The sequence below is a fragment of the Macaca fascicularis genome, chromosome X, assembly GCF_037993035.2.
Source record: "Macaca fascicularis isolate 582-1 chromosome X, T2T-MFA8v1.1".
Taxonomy (NCBI): domain Eukaryota; kingdom Metazoa; phylum Chordata; class Mammalia; order Primates; family Cercopithecidae; genus Macaca; species Macaca fascicularis.
In genome coordinates, this window is record NC_088395.1 from 156,930,286 (window position 1) to 156,949,833 (window position 19,548).

The 19,548-nt window shown below is 42.8% G+C and overlaps 1 protein-coding gene across 7 annotated transcripts in view; it reads right to left on the bottom strand.

The window, feature by feature from the left end:
- Positions 1–19,548, bottom strand: part of CD99L2 (CD99 molecule like 2) — a 130,334-nt gene that overhangs the window by 92,864 nt on the left and 17,922 nt on the right. The gene's annotated exons all lie outside the window — the stretch shown is intronic.

Consider the following 19,548-nt stretch of genomic DNA (forward strand, 5'->3'; position numbering starts at 1 on the left):
AGCATTTCTATACACAAATAATGAAACAACCAAAAAAGAAATCAAGAGGTAATTCTATTTGCAATAGTTACCAAAAAAGTAAAATAAATTTAACCAAGGAGGTGAAAGATCTCCAAAAGAAAAACTACAAAACACTGATGAAAGAAATCGAAGAGTATACAAACAAATGGAAAGACATTCCATGCTCATGGACTGAAAAAATGAGTATCATTAAGATGACCATACTGCCTAAAGCAATACACAGATTCAATGTAATTGCTATCAACATACCAATGCCATTTTTCACAGAAATAGAAAAAACAATCCCAAAATTTGTATGAAACCAACAAGGAGTCCAAATAGCCAAAGCAATCCTGAGCAAAAAGAACAAAGCTAGAGGTATTACGCTATCTGACTTCAAAATATATTATAAGGCTATAGTAACCAAAACAGCATGGTATTGGTGTAAAAACAGACACATAGACCAATGGAACAGAATAGATACACAGAAATATATCCACATATTTACAGCACCAAGAACATGGACTGGGGAAAGGATAGTCTCTTTAATAAATGGTGCTGGGCAATAAAAAAATGATAAAGGGGATATCACCACTGATTCCACAGAAATACAAACTACTATCAGAGAATACTATAAACACCTAGCTGGGCGCAGGGGCTCACACCTATAATCCCAGCACTTTGAGAGGCCGAGGCAGGCAAATCACAAGGTCAGGAGTTTGAGACCAGCCTGAACAACATGGTGAAACCCCGTCTCTACTAAAAAAAAAAAAAAATACAAAAAATTTGCTGGGCATAGTGGCGGGTGTCTGTAATCTCAGCTACTCGGGAGGCTGAGGCAGGAGAATAGCTTAAACCTGGGATGCGGAGGTTTCAGTGAGCCAAGATGACTCCACTGCACTCCAGCCTGGACAACAGAGCGAGACTGCGTCTCAAAAAAAAAAAAAAAGAGAGAGAGAGAGAGAGAGACAGAGTACTATAAACACCTCTATGTAAATAAACTAGAAAATCTCGAAGAAATGGATAAATTCGTGGACACATACACCCTCCTAAGAGTAAACCAGGAAGAAGTTGAATCCCAATAATAAGTTCTGAAATTGAGGCAATAATGGTAGTTGTCCATAGATGACATCTATTTTCTTATTTCCTGAGAACTTATTATGTTTACATTTCAAAGCAATAAAACTCTTTAAAAAGCACTGTGATATAATACAAAGGTAATAGCATCCAATACCCCTGTGGTAGGCAGAATTTCTCAAGGACATTCCCATTCTAACCCCCAGAGCCTATGACTCTTGTCACTTCATGTAGCAAAAGTGACTGCCAGATGTAATTAAGGATCCTGAGATGGAGAGATTACTCTAGATTACCTGGGTGGGCCCAAGGTAATCACGAGGGTCCCTATAAATGAAACAGGGATGAGGGAGGGCCAGAGTCAGTGTCATCAGAGTAATGTGGGTCCAAGCCAAGGAATGGAGGCAGTATCCAGGTCTGCAGACACTGGAAAATGCAAGGAAATGGATTCACTCTCAGAGCCTTCAAAAGGAGCACAGCCATGCTGACACTTTGAGTTTAGCCAGTGAGACCCTTGTCAGCCTTCCAACCTCTAGAATGCAAGGGAATATATGGGTGTTGCTTTAAGCCTGTATGTGATTTGTTATAGCAGCCCTAGGAGACTGCTGGTCCCTTTCTTCTATGTATGTGTTCATCTGTTCTGTCAACAAGGCTTTGCTGAGCTCTACTCTATGCCAGCCACTATCCTGGGCCTGGGGAATAGCATAAACATTACATCCCCTGCCCCAGAGAAGTGGACAGAGCAGTTGGCATCTATTTAAAAGAAACCAGGTGAGAAAGAAAGAAAGAGAGAGAGGGAGAGAGGGAGAAAGGGAGAGAGGGAGAGAGGGAGAGAGGGAGGGAGGGAGGGAGGGAGGGAGGCAGGAAGGAAGGAAGGAAGGAAGGAAGGAAGGAAGGAAGGAAGGAAGGAAGGAAGGAAGGAACCCACCAACCAGGTGCCCAACTTTGTTCTGAACAGATTTGCAGTATCCATTTGGAATTCATTCTATATCCTGTTCTGTTAAACCTTTAATGTCACACTTTCAACAATCACTTATTCTTAAAAGAGTGATCCTACTTACAATTATGTATATTCTAATTGGGCAATGTGACTGACAAAGGCCTTAATTATGGCCCACAATTCACACCTTAGTATGTTATTATGCCTTTGCTACAAGCTGGCATTTGTGAACATTACACCATGGTTCTGTCGATTATTGTTCTTGCAGGGCATTTGTGTGAGGTAAGGTGACAAACCATGGCAGTCCAACCACCAGAGCCTTTTATTTACCTGAGGAAAACATCTTTTGGTTACTTGAACCCAAACCATAGGGAGGGGCTTCCAGTAGGGGTCAACTCTGTCCACAAGGAACTTAATTTGCTACTCTTGTAAATTACTGCACTAGTCATGTAAAGGTAGGATGATCACACTCCTATTTTCAGATGAGAAGACTAAGGCACAAAGCAATCAAAGGCAGCAAGTCAAGGAGGAAGAATTCATTTGCCATCTGTTTCACTTTCCGTGTGGATCTTGTAGCAGTGGCTCCAAGAGGAACAGCCACATAAACTTCCAGGCTGGCTCATGATTGGGGCATGAGCATCCTTTCTTTTGGCGTTTTTTGTTTGTTTGTTTGTTTGTTTGTTTGTTTTTGTATGCTCTATTTGCTGCAGTGAAATCTGCCTGTATCACTGTACTGGGTTGAATAGTGTCCTCCCAAATTCATACCCAACTAAAACCTATGAATGTGATCTTACTTGGAAGAATGGTCTTTGCAGATATAGTCAAATTAAGATGAGGTTATAATGGATGAAAGTGGGCCCTAATCCAACAAAAGGTGTTCTTATAAGAAGACACAAACTTGGAAAGAGACCAGGAGAGAATTCCATGTGAAGATGGAGACACAGAGATTAGAGTGATGCAGCTGCAAGCTGAGGGACGCCAGGGACTGATGGCCACTACCAGCAGCAGGGAGAGACAAGATTCTTCTACTTAGAGCCTTCAGGGAGAGAATGGCCCTCCAGACACCTTGATCTCAGACTTCTAGCCTCCAGAGTTGGGAGACAATACATTTCTGTTGTTTTCAGCCACCCAGTTTGTGATACTTTGTTACAGCAGCCCTAGGAAAGCTGTACAAGCACACATTACCTAAGCATTCTGGAATAATCAAGAGTAAGGAGTAGAGTAGGTAAGTTAATTCGACAGGCTTCCTGGAAGCTAGGAGCTTGAGAGAAGGTTCTTAAAGGAGGAAGAACATAGCTTGGGAAGGAGGATGACAGGTAACAAATGACATCTTCATTTGACCAAACTAAAGATTCCCTCCCAGGCCAGAAGATAACGAGGTATCCACACGTGCAGAAAGCACTGTGCATGACACTGCAGATGTGCAACATTTATCGCGGCTGCTTAGCACAACAAGATACCTTTTCACATCTACCATGAACGCAAAAATTCAAAAGATGAATGGATTTGGGAAGAATGTGGAAATATGGAAGCCCATGGGCCCTGTTGGTGGGAGTATGATCCAGCAGTCATCCTAGAAGCCACCTGGCAGCACTTGGGGTGTGCCCCATGATGTGATATTCTGCTCCTGGGCACATGGAGAAGGATGCTTGCTGCTGCACTGACTGTGGAACAGGGAACTAGAGACACCTTGGGTGTCACACCCTAGGACAATTGGAAGCAACAAAGCAGATATAGCAACATGAAGAGATCTTGAAAACACGGTTCTGAGTGCAAACAGTAGGAAACAGATCAGCACAATACTATTCATAAAAAGCACACATGCACTCTACATATTTCACAAGGATATGTGCATATTTAATGACATAAAGAACAGGTGCTTCACAACCATGCGAATGTACTTAATACCATGGAGTTGCAGACTTAAAAACTGTTAAAATAGTAAATTTACCTGCCTGGGCAACATGAAACCCCATTCCTATAAAAAATAGAAAAATTAACTGGGTGCGGTGGTGCACGCCTGTGGTCTCAGCTACTTGAAAAGCAGAGGCAGGAGAATTGCTTGAGCCCAGGAGGCAGAGGCTGCAGTTGGTCAAGATCATGCTACTGTACTTCCAGCCTGGGAGAGAGAGCGAGACCCTGTCTCAAAAAAAACAGTAAATTTTGCATATGTGTATTTCACCACAGGAAAAAATTGGGAGGAAAAAAAGAGTGGTACTTAATGAGGACGGGGGGGAAAGTATAGATGGAGGATAAAGGGGAATATAAACTAATACAAGCCAAAGTGAGGCCAGACATTGTGGTACATGCCTATAATCCCAACACTTTCGGAGGCCCAGGTGGGAGGATCTCTTGAGGCCAAGAGTTTGAGACCAGCCTGGGCAACATAGTGAGATCCCATCTCTATAAGAATTTAAAAATTAGCCAGGCATGGTGGGGTGGGGTATGCCTGTAGTTCTAGCTACTTGAGAGGCTCAGAGAGGAGGATTGCTTGAGCCCAGGAGTTCAAGGCTGCAGTGAGCTACGACTGATTGACTGACAAATTAGATAGACTACATAGATGGATAAACAGATAGATAAATAATGTTTAAAATGACAGAGGGGTCTTGCACATCTTCCATGGTGACCTGAGACGTGAGATGAACTCCACTTTCTGCATCAGAGAGCCAAGACGGTTAGACTAGGAGGGCAAGCAAGGCCTGGCCCATCACGGTGACTACACAGGAGGCCTTCAGGAAGTGATGACTCTCTCCATCCCAGCAACAGCACACTTTTCCATGGACCTACTTGGAAATGGAATCATTGAGTCACCTCAAACTCCATCAGATGCAATAGCAACAGGAAAAGATGAAAACGATACTGAAGTTTGGGTAGTGGTATTTTTAAAAACCTAATTTAGGGGGCCAGGTGTGGTGGCTCACACCTGTCATCCCAACACTTTGGGAGGCCGAGACGGGAGGATTACTTGAGGCCAGAAGTTCGAGATCAGCCTGGCCAATGTAGTGAAAACCCATCTCTACAAAAAATACAAAAATTGGCTGGGCGTGGTGATGCACTCCTGTAGTTCCTGCTACTCTGGAGCTGAAGTGGGAGAATCGCTTAAGCCCAGGGGTGGTGGAGGCTGTGGTGAGCCGTGATTGTGCCACTGCACTCCAGCCTGGGCAACAGAGTGAGACCGTCTCAAAAAACAAAACAAAACAAAAAAACAATTTTAGGAAACCTTCAACTATCAGCCTGCAGAGAACCCAAAGACATGGGGAACTGTGGTCTTGGAATTCTTGACCATTCAGCCCAGCAATTCTCAGATGCAAAATGCCCAGGTAGGGGATGGGATCCTGGAACACACACACACACACACACACACACACACACAAACACATCAGGAAAAAACTAAGGAACTCTGAATAAAACACGGACTTTAATAACAGTGTATCAATACTGGTTTATTGATTGTGATAAATGTACTATACTAATTTGCAATGTCAATAATAAGAGAGGGATAGAGGTCAGATAATGAGTATGAAAAGGCTGGGTGCAGTGGCTCATGCCTGTAATCTCAATACTTTGGGAGGCCAAGGCAGAAGGATTGCTTGAGGACAGGAGTTCAAAAACAGCCTAAGCAAAATAACAAGACCCTGTCTCCATTAAAAAAATAAACTTTTAAATGGGTGCAAAAATATAGTTAGAAAGATTAAGTTCTAGTATTACATAACACAGTAGAGTGACTCTAGTTAACAAGAATTTATTGTATATTTCAAAATAGCTAGATGAGAAGAATTATAATGTTCTCAACACAAAGAAATGATAAATGTGTGAGGTCGTGGCTATTCTAATTATCTTGATTTGATCATTACACATTATATACATGTATCAGAGTATCACAGGTACCCCCACAATATGTACAATGATACATCAATTTTTATAAAGTTTTTTGAATAGGGGAAACTGGGTGAGTAGCACATGAGAACACTCTGCTATTTTCACAATCTTCTATAAATCCAAAATGTTCTAAAATTTAAAAACCAAACGAAAAAAAACCCAGGTAGCTCCTGGGACCTATTTCATCCTACTAATCATCCTGTTTCGTTGTTGTTGTTGCTGCTGTTGTTTTAATGTGCAAAAACACTTTCCTTATTACTATATGTTTACTGAAGACATTCCTTTTTTACTTTCATTTTTTAATTGACAAATAATAACTGTACACAGCTGGAGGTGGTGGCTCACACCTGTAATTCCAGCACTTTCGGAGGATGGGGCAGGCAGATCACTCGAGTCCAGGAGTTCAAGACCAGCCTGGGCTACGTGGTAAAACCCTGTCTGTACCAAAAATACAAAACTTAGCCAGGTGTGGTGGGACACACCTGTAGTTTCAACTACTTGGGAGGCTGAGGCAGGAGGATCACTTGAGCTTGGGAAGCAAAGGTTGTAGTGAGCTGAGATCTCCCCACTGTACTCCAGCCTGGGCAACAGATTGAGACCTTGTCTCAAAGTAATTAACTGTAGTACATATTCATGGGGCATATTGTGATGTTCTGATACATATAATAATATAATGTGGGCTGGGTGCGGTGGCTCACGCATGTAATCCTAGCACTTTGGGAGGCCGAGGCGGGTGGATCACTTGAGGTCAGGAGTTCAAGACCAGCCCAGCCTGGCCAACATGGTGAAACCCTGTCTCTACTAAAACTACATGGCCGGGACGGTGGCTCACGCCTTTAATCCCAGCACTTTGGGAGGACGAGACAGGTGGATCACAAGGTCAGGAGATCAAGACCATCCTGGCTAACATGGTGAAACACCGTCTCTACTAAAAATACAAAAAATTAGCTGGGCAAGGTGGCACGCACCTATAATCCTAGCTACTCGGGAGGCTGAGGCAGGAGAATCGCTTGAACCCAGGAGGTGGAGGTTGTAGTGAGCCGAGATCGCGCCACTGCACTCCATCCTGGGCGACAGAGCGAGACTCCGTCTCAAGGAAAAAAAAAAAAAACAACTACAAAAATTAGCCGGGCGTGGTAGCACATGCCTGTAATACCAGCTACTTGGGAGGCTGAGGCAGGAGAATAGCTTGAGCCCGGGAGGCGGAGTTTGCAGTCAGCAGAGATCATGCCATTGCACTCCAGCCTAGGCGACAGAGCGAGAATCCATCTTAATAATAATAATAATAATAATAATAATAATAATAATAATATAATGTATGGTGCCCACATTAGTGTAATTAGCATATCCATCATCTCAAACATTTATCATTTCTTCATGTTGGTAACATTCAATATCCTCCTTCTAGTTATTTAAAACCATACATTCTTGGCTGGGTAGTGGCTCACACCTATAATCCCAACACTTTGAGAGGCCAAGGCGGGCAGATCACTTGAGATCAGGAGCTCAAGACCAGCCTGGCCAACATGGTGAAACCCCATCTCTACTAAAACTACAAAAATTAGCCAGGCATGGTGGCACATGCTTGTAATCCCAGCTACTCAGGAGGTTGAAGCAGAAGAATCGCTTAGCCTGGGAGGCAGAGGTTGCAGTGAGCCAAGATCTCTGCACTCCAGCCTGGGCGACAGAGTGAGACCCTTGTCACACACACACACACACACACACACACAAGAAACATATATTCTTGTTAACTGCAGTCATCCTAACATAGTATAGAACACTAGACTTATTCTTCCTATCTAGCTGTAATTTTGTATCCTTTAACAAATCTCTTCCTAAATGCCCCCTTCCCCCTACCCTTCCCAGCCTCTAGTATCCTCGGATCCACTTTCTACTTCTACAAGATTAACTTTATTTAGCTTCCATATATGAGTGAGAACATGTGGTGTTTAACTTTCTGTTGCTATCAGCCTGGGTTTTAAGAGGACAGAGGCTCAGGGATGTAGGTGGTTTCCTGTGAAGACTCCAATCCTTTGAATAGAATCCATGGAAGCATACTTGTGATGGCCTTGTGGCAGAAGATGATTAAAATTGAGTTACATCAGAATCAATAAACAAAGATGATTATGATACTTAATCAGATTTCTGTGATGTTCTCTTTTGCAATCTGCCAAATTCTCTGCTCTTCAATAGTTTCTCTCATGGTCAAGGCAAGTGAATGAGACTTTCCTGGATAATAAGTTTAGTATTTTCTGAAAATGACCTTGTCCTGACGATGGTCCCTGTGAAATGCCTTTTCCTTGTGAGTCTGTTTCTCTCATCACTAGTAGGAATGTCTAGGTTCTGTATCCAGTCTAAGAACCTCCAAAGGAACCTCCTGGAAATCTCACCTTGTAAGTTCACTTCTCAGCATCCAACTCCCATGTGTGCAGGGAGACCTGTACAAATCATTGCCATCTGAGGAAATGGCACCACTGCTCCTCAAGCCAGAAACCTGGGCATTACCCATGACAACTCCTTCCCCTCACCACCCACATCCAATCCATCAGTGAGGCCAGTCAATTCGACCTAACAAATCCCTCTTGCATCCAGTCATTTCCTTCAGGCCCACTGCCATCACCCTGGTCCCTCCACTAAGCACTTTGGACATACCTTGCTCTCTAGTTCATTTCCATTTTGTTTCTATCTCATATTTGTATTTAATTCTAATGTTTTCTGTATATGTCCTATTGTGTCTTCTCCAGATTTCTTCTGGATCTTCCCAAAGTGCTCTACTGATCCGACAGAAAACACCCTTCAGAGTGCCCTGAATGGCTGTCAGTCCACAGCTAGCCAGTCAGGAGAAGATGGCATGTGCTTGTGTCACTGTTGCCAGCCAAGGCGTCTGCTCAGGCCCTCTCTTTGCCTTCCTCAATACAGAGCTATTTTACAACCTTTGTACTAAAGAGAGAATGAAATAATCAGACTCCCTCTTTGGGAAGTGTTCTTTAAAAATGACTATCCATATAAGCAAGTAGTTTTTAAAAAACACTCTTTCAAACATGTCTGTATCTTTGGCCTTTTGGAGGAAGATGGGGAGGGGAGACTGGGGAGGGAAGACTGGGGAGGGAAGACGAGGAGGGAATAGCTGACTGGCAAGGTTGTTCTCATCCCCACCGCTGGTGAGGCATTTGATTTCATAAGTATTAATCAGAATCACTCTTGATTATAGCAAAAACAACCTTTGCTATAATTTTAATGCAATTAACCAGAATATATGGTAATTCTGAGCAATCTTGCTCTTGAGATTAAAGAACAGCCTGCCAGGAAACATATGAATAAAGCTTTAAGATCAAAATTTGCATAATTAGGTTTCTTCCCTGCTCTGCCCACCCCAACCCCACCCTCTCTGGCTATGCTAAGTTCTGCTTAAAGGAGATGTTCAAAGTCAGCAAGCCTACTGCCTGGGCTTCCCTCCCAGGCTGGCATGTTCCTCTGTGAAAGCATGTTTATGTTCCTTCCAACACAGCTCTGATGGACTAACAGACAGCCAAGACAGGCGGACGAATGACAGAGTGCACAGGTTTTGAGCCATACTTCCAGAGGTTGGAGCAAACAAGTCACAATGTCTTCATGGTACTAAATTGCCAGGAAGCAGTTTGTACAAAAATGAGCTGGGCATGGTGGCACGTGCCTGTAATCCCAGCTTCTTAGGAGGCTAAAGCAGAAGAATCGCTTAGCCAGGGAGGCAGAGGTTGCAAATTTGTCACCCTGCTCTGTGGAGGTATCATACTAATCAATGCATCAAACCACAGAACTACAGGTCTCACGTTCAATATGTTAATGCCTGGTCACAAAGGATGTCCTCATCACATATGCCTCCCTCTTCCCAGGCTCAGGAACTGCTGCCACCAGAAAGGCTCCACCTCCTACACCCCTCCTTTAACAGGGGCTGTGACAGCCCGAGCTACTGTCTCACCCCACTGCACTGCGCCCCGCATCCTAGCAGCCCCAGAATCCCTAACTCTCTTAGGAGAGCCCGCCTTGTTCCAGGCGGGAAGAAAAGGCAGCAAGCAGTTATTTTCCTGAATAAGGGACAAGCAGAACTGTGCACACACACTTCTGAGAAGAGGGGGAATGCAAGGAGTGACAGTAGCACTCACACCCATCTGGCACACTGGCTGAGGACTGAGCATCTACAGGAACTAGCGAAACAATCCCTATGCCTCCCACACACAAAAGGATTTTTAACATTTAAAATTGTGGGAAATGTCAACAGTCCCATTTCCTTTTAAATAACTTATTCTTGGATGTGCAGTAAGGCTTGGGCCGAAAGGTTAATATTCCTTTATCAGAAGGCTTACAAGACACGGAATCATTTTTGCTATCTGCTGCTTTGAAAATGCAGAAAGGAGGAAAATGACAAGACAGGGAACAGTTGGCCCTTTTTTGAAGTTCAACTTGAAGCTGTAACCCCACACCAGAGATTACTCAGATAACTAAAAATATTCTCTGACCTCTTGCTCAAGCACTCATATCTATATCCTCTTATCTCTCAAAACCCCTGGAAAATATCAGAAAAGCAGCCTACAAGCGACTATATTCATGAAAGCACTAGAAACAGGAGGCAGGTAGGGAGGGCATCCACAGATTTAGACTGAAGGTTGATAAGATTGGAATGACAGAAAAATCAAAGCCGGAGGAGCTGAACACCAGCAAATATTGGATACGATGCAGAGGAACTGAAACTCACACAGTACTGGTAGGAGTAGAAAATGGTACAACCACTTTGGAAAACTCTAACTGTTTCTTAGAAAAAGTTAAACATACTCACACCCCATGAGTCAGCAATCTCACTCCTAGGTTCCATCTAAGAGAAATGAAAACAAATCCACAAAAAGCCTTGGACACAAATATTCACAGCAGCTTGATTTGTAATAGCTCTAAAGTGAAAACAACCCAAGTGTCCATCAACAGGAGAACAGATAAATAGAATAGATGCACATAATGGAAAACTGTTCAGCAGTGAAAAGGAATTGCTAATACATATGGTACGGCTGAATCTTGAAAACATTATGCTGCATGAAAGAGCTAGAAACAAAAAAGGAAATAATTTATAGTTTCAATTCTAGGAAATTCTAGAAGAGATAAAATTAACCTATGGTATAAAAATCAGATCAGGCTGGGCACAACGGCTCACCTGTCATCCCAGCACTTTGGGAGGCCGAGTTAGGAGAATCACTTGAACCCAGGAGTTCAAGGCAAGCCTGGGCAATGTAGGGAGACCCTGTCTCTACAAAAAAGTTAAAAATCAGCCAGTCATGGTGGTACACGCCTATGGTCCCAGCTACTTGGGAGGCTGAGGTGGAAGGATTGCTGGAGCCCAGGAGGTCAAGGCTGCAGTGAGCTGTGATTGTGCCACTGTACTCCAGCCTGGGTGACAGAGTGAGACCCTGTCTCAAACAAAAACAAACAAACAAACAAACACTCATAAACAGATCAGTGGTTGCTGGGGCTGGGGGTAAGGTGGGGAAGTGCTATGAGGGAACATTCTGGGAGTGACAGAAAATGTTGATATGCACTCATTGAAACTGACTGAACTTAAAGATCTTAATATCTTAGCATTTTACTGTATGTGAATTATACCTCATTAAAAAAATGTTTAGGAAACATACCAGAACTGAGCAAACAAAATTTTAAAACACTACCAAAGATGACTACTGAAGATCTTAATATCAGAAAGTTTTCCTGTGTGTAAATTATACTTCAACATATAAAAAAAAGAACTATACTAGATATGAGTGGAAAAATATTTAAAACACTACTGAAGGCTACTCTGGGCACACTGCCTATGAGGCAGCCCTGCTCTGCAAGAAGTAGTTTAAAAAACAAAACAAACAAACAAAAAAACCGCTACTGAAGTACACAAAAGAAGATTTGAACAAATGAAAAGACATACTAGATTGTGGATAGAGGGACCCAACATCAAAAAGACATCAATTCTCCCTCTATTAATTTCTAAATAGGGTATTGTTTAAAATGCAAATAGTAACAAGAAAAGGTATGGGAAGGAGCGAAGCTCAGCAAGCAGCAGAGGAGGGGCCGGTGGCCTGAGCAGGCCTGGCACCAAGAAGCGGTCCCTGCTCAGTTGGCCCCAACCTGGTCACTCACTACCTACAGCTCCAGCATGCGGTCTCCCCTCTACCTGTGTCCACTCCCATCCTCCCAGCCAGCTCTCCATTGAGGAATATCACCAAGCATTGCCAGACACTGGGAAAAAACCAGCAGCCTCCATTCATTTATCCAACAGCTGGTTACTGACAAGCATGAACAGATGCCCAGCTCTGATCTCAGCCCTGAGAAACATCCTTGAACAAGGTGGCTGCAGCTGATGACCTCACAGAGCAGAGTTCTAGTGGGAGTGGTACATCCATGCAATGGAATATAATCCAGTCACAAAAAGGAACAAAGCAGCATTGATCCATGCCACAACCTGGCTAAGCCTTGAAAACATGATGCTAAGTGAAACGAGTCAGTTGCAAAAAGCCACGTACAGTATGAGTCCATTGACACAAAATGTCCAGAATAGGCAAACCCATCCAGACTAGAAGTAAATTCGTGGTTGCCCAGGGTTGTGAGGTGGGACAAATATGGAGTGACTGCTTAATAGATCCAGGGTCTCTTTTTGCAGTGATGAAAGTGTTTCAGAGCTGGCGACAGACACACAGTCTTGTGAACGCACTAAATGCCATTGAATTGTACACTTTAAAATGGTCAATTGTATGGGATGTGAATTATATCTCAATTTTTTTTAAGTCATAAAAAATGAAAAGTCCATTTCAGGATCCTACATTCACAGGGAAGGCAGCATAAAGATGATTCTAGTAAGACACTGCAGGGAATCAGGTTGGAGTCTACCATCTAAAACTGAGGCTGGTCTGCATAACAGGAAGTGAGAAGAGGAATGAGAAGGAGCCAGGCACCCAGAGCATGAGATGGGGAAGAGGTGAGTCACATGCCTGTCTCACTATAAATACACCTGGCCTCCAACCAGGGCCTGAGTCTGACTACCCAAACATGAAACAGGATGTACCTTCCAGGGACAAGGGTGCCCTGCTTGAACACAAGTTCTGAACCTGCTGCTGTGATTCAAATTTCTGCAAATTCAATCCTATTTCCAATAGCTTTCGTTTCAAAGGAAATCCTGCAGTGAATGTTTTTCATAGGATTACAGAACCAGGAAGTCAGCATGGGACCATTTAGTCTCCATAAACCAAAGACCTATGGAGTACCAGGTACTAGAGGAGACAGAAAGATTAGAAAACCAGAGTTCTTGGCCTCTGTCTAGTGGCAGAGACATTTAAACAAATGGGACTGTGAGAGCCTTACATGTGAGGTGCTACCCGATGCCAGCAGCAGCCACTAGCTCTGCCTGCAGGATTTTAGGGAGTAGGCAGCATTGGAGCTAGGCTCAGAGAGGTAAGCAGCCATTCTCTGGGAGCAGAGGGAGATGGCCTTCAGGCAGAGGAAACCTCCTGAGTCAGGTCTTAGTGGTTTAGTAGCCCATCACTCTCAGAACAAGAAGATGCTAGTGAGGAAGGAGAAATTGGGAGAGTGGGAACAGAGTGTGTGACAAGGAATGGCCACAGGAAAAGAGGAAGGCAGGTGAGAAAGGCCAGTGGGAAGAGTTCAGAGGGGTTGCAGGGGTGAGAGGGTTGTGAGATGACCTACGTGTATCCCCTAGCATACAGGCTAGAAGGATGGCGCCATCCACCAAATTGGGGGGGGGGGGGGTGGCAGGCAGGGGGAATATTGCAGGAGAGGGAGCCTTCAGGGGAAATGCCACACCCAGGTTTGCACCTGGCAGGCTTGAGGCCTCATTCTTGACACCTCTACTGGCTTTGATGTCACTGGGCAACCTTCCTTGAAACACTTTGTCCTGAATTTCTGCAACATTTTCCTCCTCTGAATCTTGTCCTATCTCACTCACTCACTCATCGCTCCTACTTAGTGGCCTTCACTGATCTGGCTCTGTCTAGCTCTTCAATTTTGGTGTTCCCCAGAAAGATAGAAATCTTTCATGTTCCCCCATCCTCCCAGAGTGATTCCACCTGTTCCTATGATTTTAGTTTTTTGTTTTTGTTTTTGTTTTTGTTTTGAGACAGTCTTGCTTTGTCACCCAGGCTGGAGTGCAGTGGCATGATGTCCGCTCACTGCAAGCTCCACCCCACTGGGTTCATGCCATTCTCCTGCCTCAGCCTCCCGAGTAGCTGGGACTACAGGCGCCCACCACCACGCCCGGCTAATTGTTTTGTATTTTTAGTAGAGACGGGGTTTCACCATGTTTGCCAGGATGGTCTTGATCTCCTGACCTAGTGATCTGCCCGCCTCAGCCTCCCAAAGTGCTGGGATTACAGGCGTGAGCCACCACACCCGGCCTGATTTTAGTTTTTATTTTAGCTCCCCTCCACAAACTAGGTCCCCAAACTCAGAGTGGCTCCCAAGCTCTGAACCCAGGCCTTCCTGCCAGGCATCTCTCTGTATCTGATCAATTACCTTGAGATCTACTTAAATACTTCAGTGTTTACTGCCACCTCTTTCCTCCCTTGGCCTCCCCTTTTCTGAGTACAACCTTCTTGCTTGGCTGTTTTATACTATTAAGTAGATGTCTCCAGGAGGGTTGCTGAGTGACATGTAATTCCTAAAGCATTACATTATTTAATTGAAATTTTTATTAAGATAATTACAGATTCACAGACAGGTATAAGAAATAATACAAAGAGATCCCTTGTACACTTAGCTCAGTTTACTTTACCCAAATATCACGCTATGCAAAATTATCGTACACTATCACAATCAGGATGCTGACATCGATATAGCCACACATCTTATTCAAAATTTCCCCAGTTTTACTTGCACTCATTTGTGTGTCTTCATTAAGTTCTGTACAACTTTATCACATGAGTGAGTTATGTAACCACCACCACAGTCAAGATAAAGAACAGTTTCATCCTCACAAGGATCCCTTGTACTGCCCTTTTATAAGGGTACCTACCTCTCTCTCACCTCCTCTTTCCCCCACAACTGACCCAAACCTCTGAAAACCACTACTCTGTTCTCCATCTCTATAATAGTGTTACTCCAAGAATGTCACATTAGAATCATGTGGTACTTGTTTGATATGGTTTGGCTGTGTCCCCACCCAAATCTCATCTTGAATTCCCATGTGATATGGGAGGGACCCAGTGGGAGGTAACTGAATCATTGGGGCAGGTCTTTTGTGTGCTGTTCTCATGATGGTGAATAAGTCTCACGAAATCTGACAGTTTTATGAGAAGGAGTTTCCTTGCACAAGCTCTCTCTTTGCCTGCCACCATCCATGTAAGATGTGACTTGCTCTTCCTTGCCTTCTGCCATGATTTGCAAGGACTCCCCAGCCATGTGGAACTGTAAGTCCATTAAACCTCTTTCTTTTGTAAATTGCCCAGCCTCAGGTATGTCTTTATCAGCAGCATGAAAACTGACTAATACAGAATTCTTCTAAGACTGCCTTTGTTCATGTGGCATGATACATTTGAGATCCATCCAGGTTGTTGTGGTGTCAATAGTTCTTTTTTATTACTGAGTTGTATTCCATGGTATGAGACATGTAGGCTGATTCCAGTGTTTGGAAATTAGGAATAAAGCTGTTATGAACATGTGTGTACAGGAAGCCTTACATTTTTCAGAATGCTTCTGTGTTGCCTCTCCATGAGAATGACAACTTAGATCACACACTTTTGCCCTCTAAGTTAGTAGAGGCATTACCCCAATATCTTCTGGCATCAAATTATTGTCATGAAGAAGGGTGAAGTGAACCTGAGTTCTTTTCTTCTAATAGGTGACTTGCTCCTTCTGCCTAGTTTCTTTTAAAAATGTTCACCAAAAGAGATCACCTCACTAACCTAACCAAGGAAAAAAAAGTGCTGACATAAATTAGGAATGAGAAAATAGTAACTACTAATACAAAGCAAATCAAAATAATGGTAAGACAAAGCTTTATACAGCTCCATGCTCATGAATGGGAAAAATCTAGCTTTATTCATTGATTCCTTCTTTCATTCATTTGACAAGTATTTACCAACACCTAGCATGTGCCTTATCCTGTTCTAGGTCCTGGGAATACAGCAGTGAACAAAACAGATTTTTTAAATCCTGTCTTTATGGAACTTACATTCAACTAGACGAAATGGTTATCATCATAGAAATATATACATTTTCAAAATTTAGTCAGGAAGAAAGACAAAATCTAAACAGAGAAAATGCCATAGGGAAGAACAGGAAAGCTGTCTTTGAATTACCCCTCTAAAAGAATCAACCAGGCTCAGTCCACAAAAGAATTATGCTAATCCTCAAAAGACAGATAATTTCTCTCCTGTTCCAATTTTCCAGAGCAGAGAAATAAGAAAAACTACCCATTTCTCTTAGTGATCGCTGGAAAAGGTATACAGAAAAACTATACTACAGTATAATCTCACTTTTGAATACTGATGTAAAAATCATATATAGGTCAGGCATGGTGGCTCACGCCTATATTCCCAGTACTTTGGGAGGCCAATGCAGGAGGATTGTTTGAGCCCAGGTGATCAAAACCAGCCTGGGCAACATAGCGAGACCCTGTCTCTAAAAAAAAAAAAAAGAAAATACAGAAAAACTATTGATCAAATTTACTACATTAATAGGTTAAATAGAAGCAGACAGACCTTGGGAGACACCAAAGGACCACTTGATAAAATTTGGCATCCAATTCTGAATTTTTAAAAAGACAAATCCTTAGTAAAAATAGGAGTCAGGATTTATCCTTAATGTGATAAAAATACATATCATAAACCAAAGTCAAGAACAAGCAAAGAGACTATTAGTACCACTATTATTTAATAGCCAGTAGAATCAGATAAGAGAACCAGATAAGAGATTATAAAGGGAAAAACATTGGAAGATGCAAAGTCATCACTATTTGCAGATAATATGGTTATATACCTGGAAATGCCAACAGAATCAAGAGCAAAACTAGGAGAGGCCAGGCATGGTGGCTCATACCTGTAATCCCAGCACTTTGAAAGACTGAGGCAGGAGGATCACTTGAGGCCAGGAGTTTAAGACCAGCCTGGGCATAACAAGAGCCCGTTTCTACATAAAATTTAAAAATTAGCCAGGTGTGGTGGCATGCGCCTGTAGTCCCAGCTACTCAGGAGGCTACAACAGGAAAATTGCTTGAGGCCAGGAGTTTGAGGCTGCAGTGAGCTGTGATCGCACCACTGCATTCCAGCCTGGGCAACAGTGAGTCCATGTCTCAAAAAAAGAAAACAACACTAAAAATATACAAAACAACAAAACTAGGAGAAATAAAAATAAAAAGATTGTTACGTAAAGTGGCTAACCAAGAATGCTAGGCACTCCAGCCTGAGCAACAGAGTAAGACCTTATCTCAAACACACACACACACACACACACACACCCCAGTAGCTTTCTCAGACACCAACAATCATCACTTAGAAAACATAGTAGGGGGCCAGGCGCAGTAATCCCAGCACTTTGGGAGGCCGAGGCAGGCGGATCACCTGAGGTCAGGAGTTCAAGACCAGCCTGACCAACATGATGAAACCCCGTCTCTACTAAAAACAAAAAAATTAGCCGGGCATGGTGGTGCGTGCCTGTAATCCCAGCTCCTCAGGAGGCTGAGACAGGATAATCACTTGAACCCAGGAGGCAGAGGTTGCAGTGAGCCAAGATCGTACCACTGCACTCCAGCCTGGGCAACAAGGGCAAAACTCTGTCTCTTAAAAAAAAAAAAAAAAAAGGAAAGAAAACATGAAAACATCATGGGGGAAAAATGTCCCATTCACAATAGGAATATATACCATAGAGCACTCGAGAATAAGTCTAACAAGCAATGTGAAAAATAAACTTGAAAAAATGTCATAAACACAAAGACAACAGAACTAAATAGAGACCTTGAGTTTGAATAGGAAAACTTAACACTATAAAAAAAAAGAAAGAAAAGAAAAAAAAAGGAAAAAAATGTTGATTTTCCTAAGACTCTCACCTAGTCAATGCAACTCCAATCAAAATCCCAATGGACTTTTTTTAAAAACTTGACTCTAAAGTACATGTGAATAAAATGCATGGGAAAATAAATTTCAAAACAAGAGTAATTTTTTAAAGGCCTGCCCCTATCAGATTCTAAAATTTCTGCAATTTATTAATCAAAGCAGCATCTAAATACATTTTTTAAATTGCAGTACACATATGACCCAGCTACATCATTGACTGTTTGCAAACAATGCTTGACCCCAATGTCAATTCAAAGGTCACTGGGGTCCATTATTTGGATATCACTAATGTAGACATTTCCTGCTACCAACTCTAAATAAGCAGTTCTATGCCACACTACTACCATTGCCTGCTCTCTACCAAGCTAATTCAAGGACTTTCTTATATACATCCTCCCAAATAACAACTCTACAGCAAGGAGTGAAGTCACCCCTTCCTTCCAATTCCACTCCTCAGAGAGGTCACTGGTATCAATTATTTGGGACCTGCTACTTCAATAATCAACCTAAAAAATACAGGTACCCTGGGGGCCTTAGAGAAACCTTTCAGTAGACAAGAGGGGCAAATGACAGAAGTCACACTCCAGTTTGACTGAGGCAGATAAGGTAGAAAGGCAGGGAGTGGAGGCCTAAAGGAGAAAGGAGATAAGGCACTAGCTTATTAAAAGGGAGGCAGAGGAAAGAGAGATGTTCAAGATGAAGGAAAACTTTAGCTTTTTAGGTGAGTGGAAAGAATTAAGAAAAGGGAGAAGGTGGCAATTGAAAACATACAGCAGAAGTGTTGAATTTGATCAATAAGGTCCCTGCTCTCAAGTAGGAAGATGAGAATGGTAAGATTCATTTATAAAGGAATGATATACCATAAATTACCTGGCAACAGATAAATCTAACAAGAAACATGAAGGATTCACTGTGATTCAGGGTAGGGCCAGGGCCTCCTGGTTCCTGGTTTAGTGCCCTTTGCCTTAAACAGAATTTTATTCCAGAACACATGATCTAATGAGCACATAAAAGGATGCCCAAGCCAGGTGTGGTGGCTCACACTTGTAATTCCAGCACTTTGAGAGGCCAAGACAGGAGGATCACTTGAGCCCAGGAGTTCAAGACCAGCCTGTGCAATATGGCGAAACCCTGTCTCTACAAAAACTAAAAAAAAACCAAAAACGCTGGGCATGGTGATACACACCTGTAGCCCCAGCTACTCAGGAGGCTAAAGTGGGAAGATTGGTTGAGCCTGGGAGGTGGAGGCTGCAGTGAGCCTTGATGGTGCCACTGCACTCCAGCCTGGGTGACAAAGCAACACCCCGTCTCCAAAAAAAAAAAAAAAAAAAAAAAGACACCCAACTTCATTAGTCACTACGGAAATGCAAATCAAACCCAAACCCATCATGAGTTACCACTTCACACCTACCAGGATGACTAAAATAAAAAATGAAACAGAAAATAACAAGTGTTGGCAGGGACATAGAGAAACTGGAAACTTCCTACACTGCTGGTGGGATTGGAAAATGACACAGCAGCTTTGTAAAATAGTCTGACAGTTCCTTACAAAGTTAAACATAGCATCACCATGTGACTTCGCAA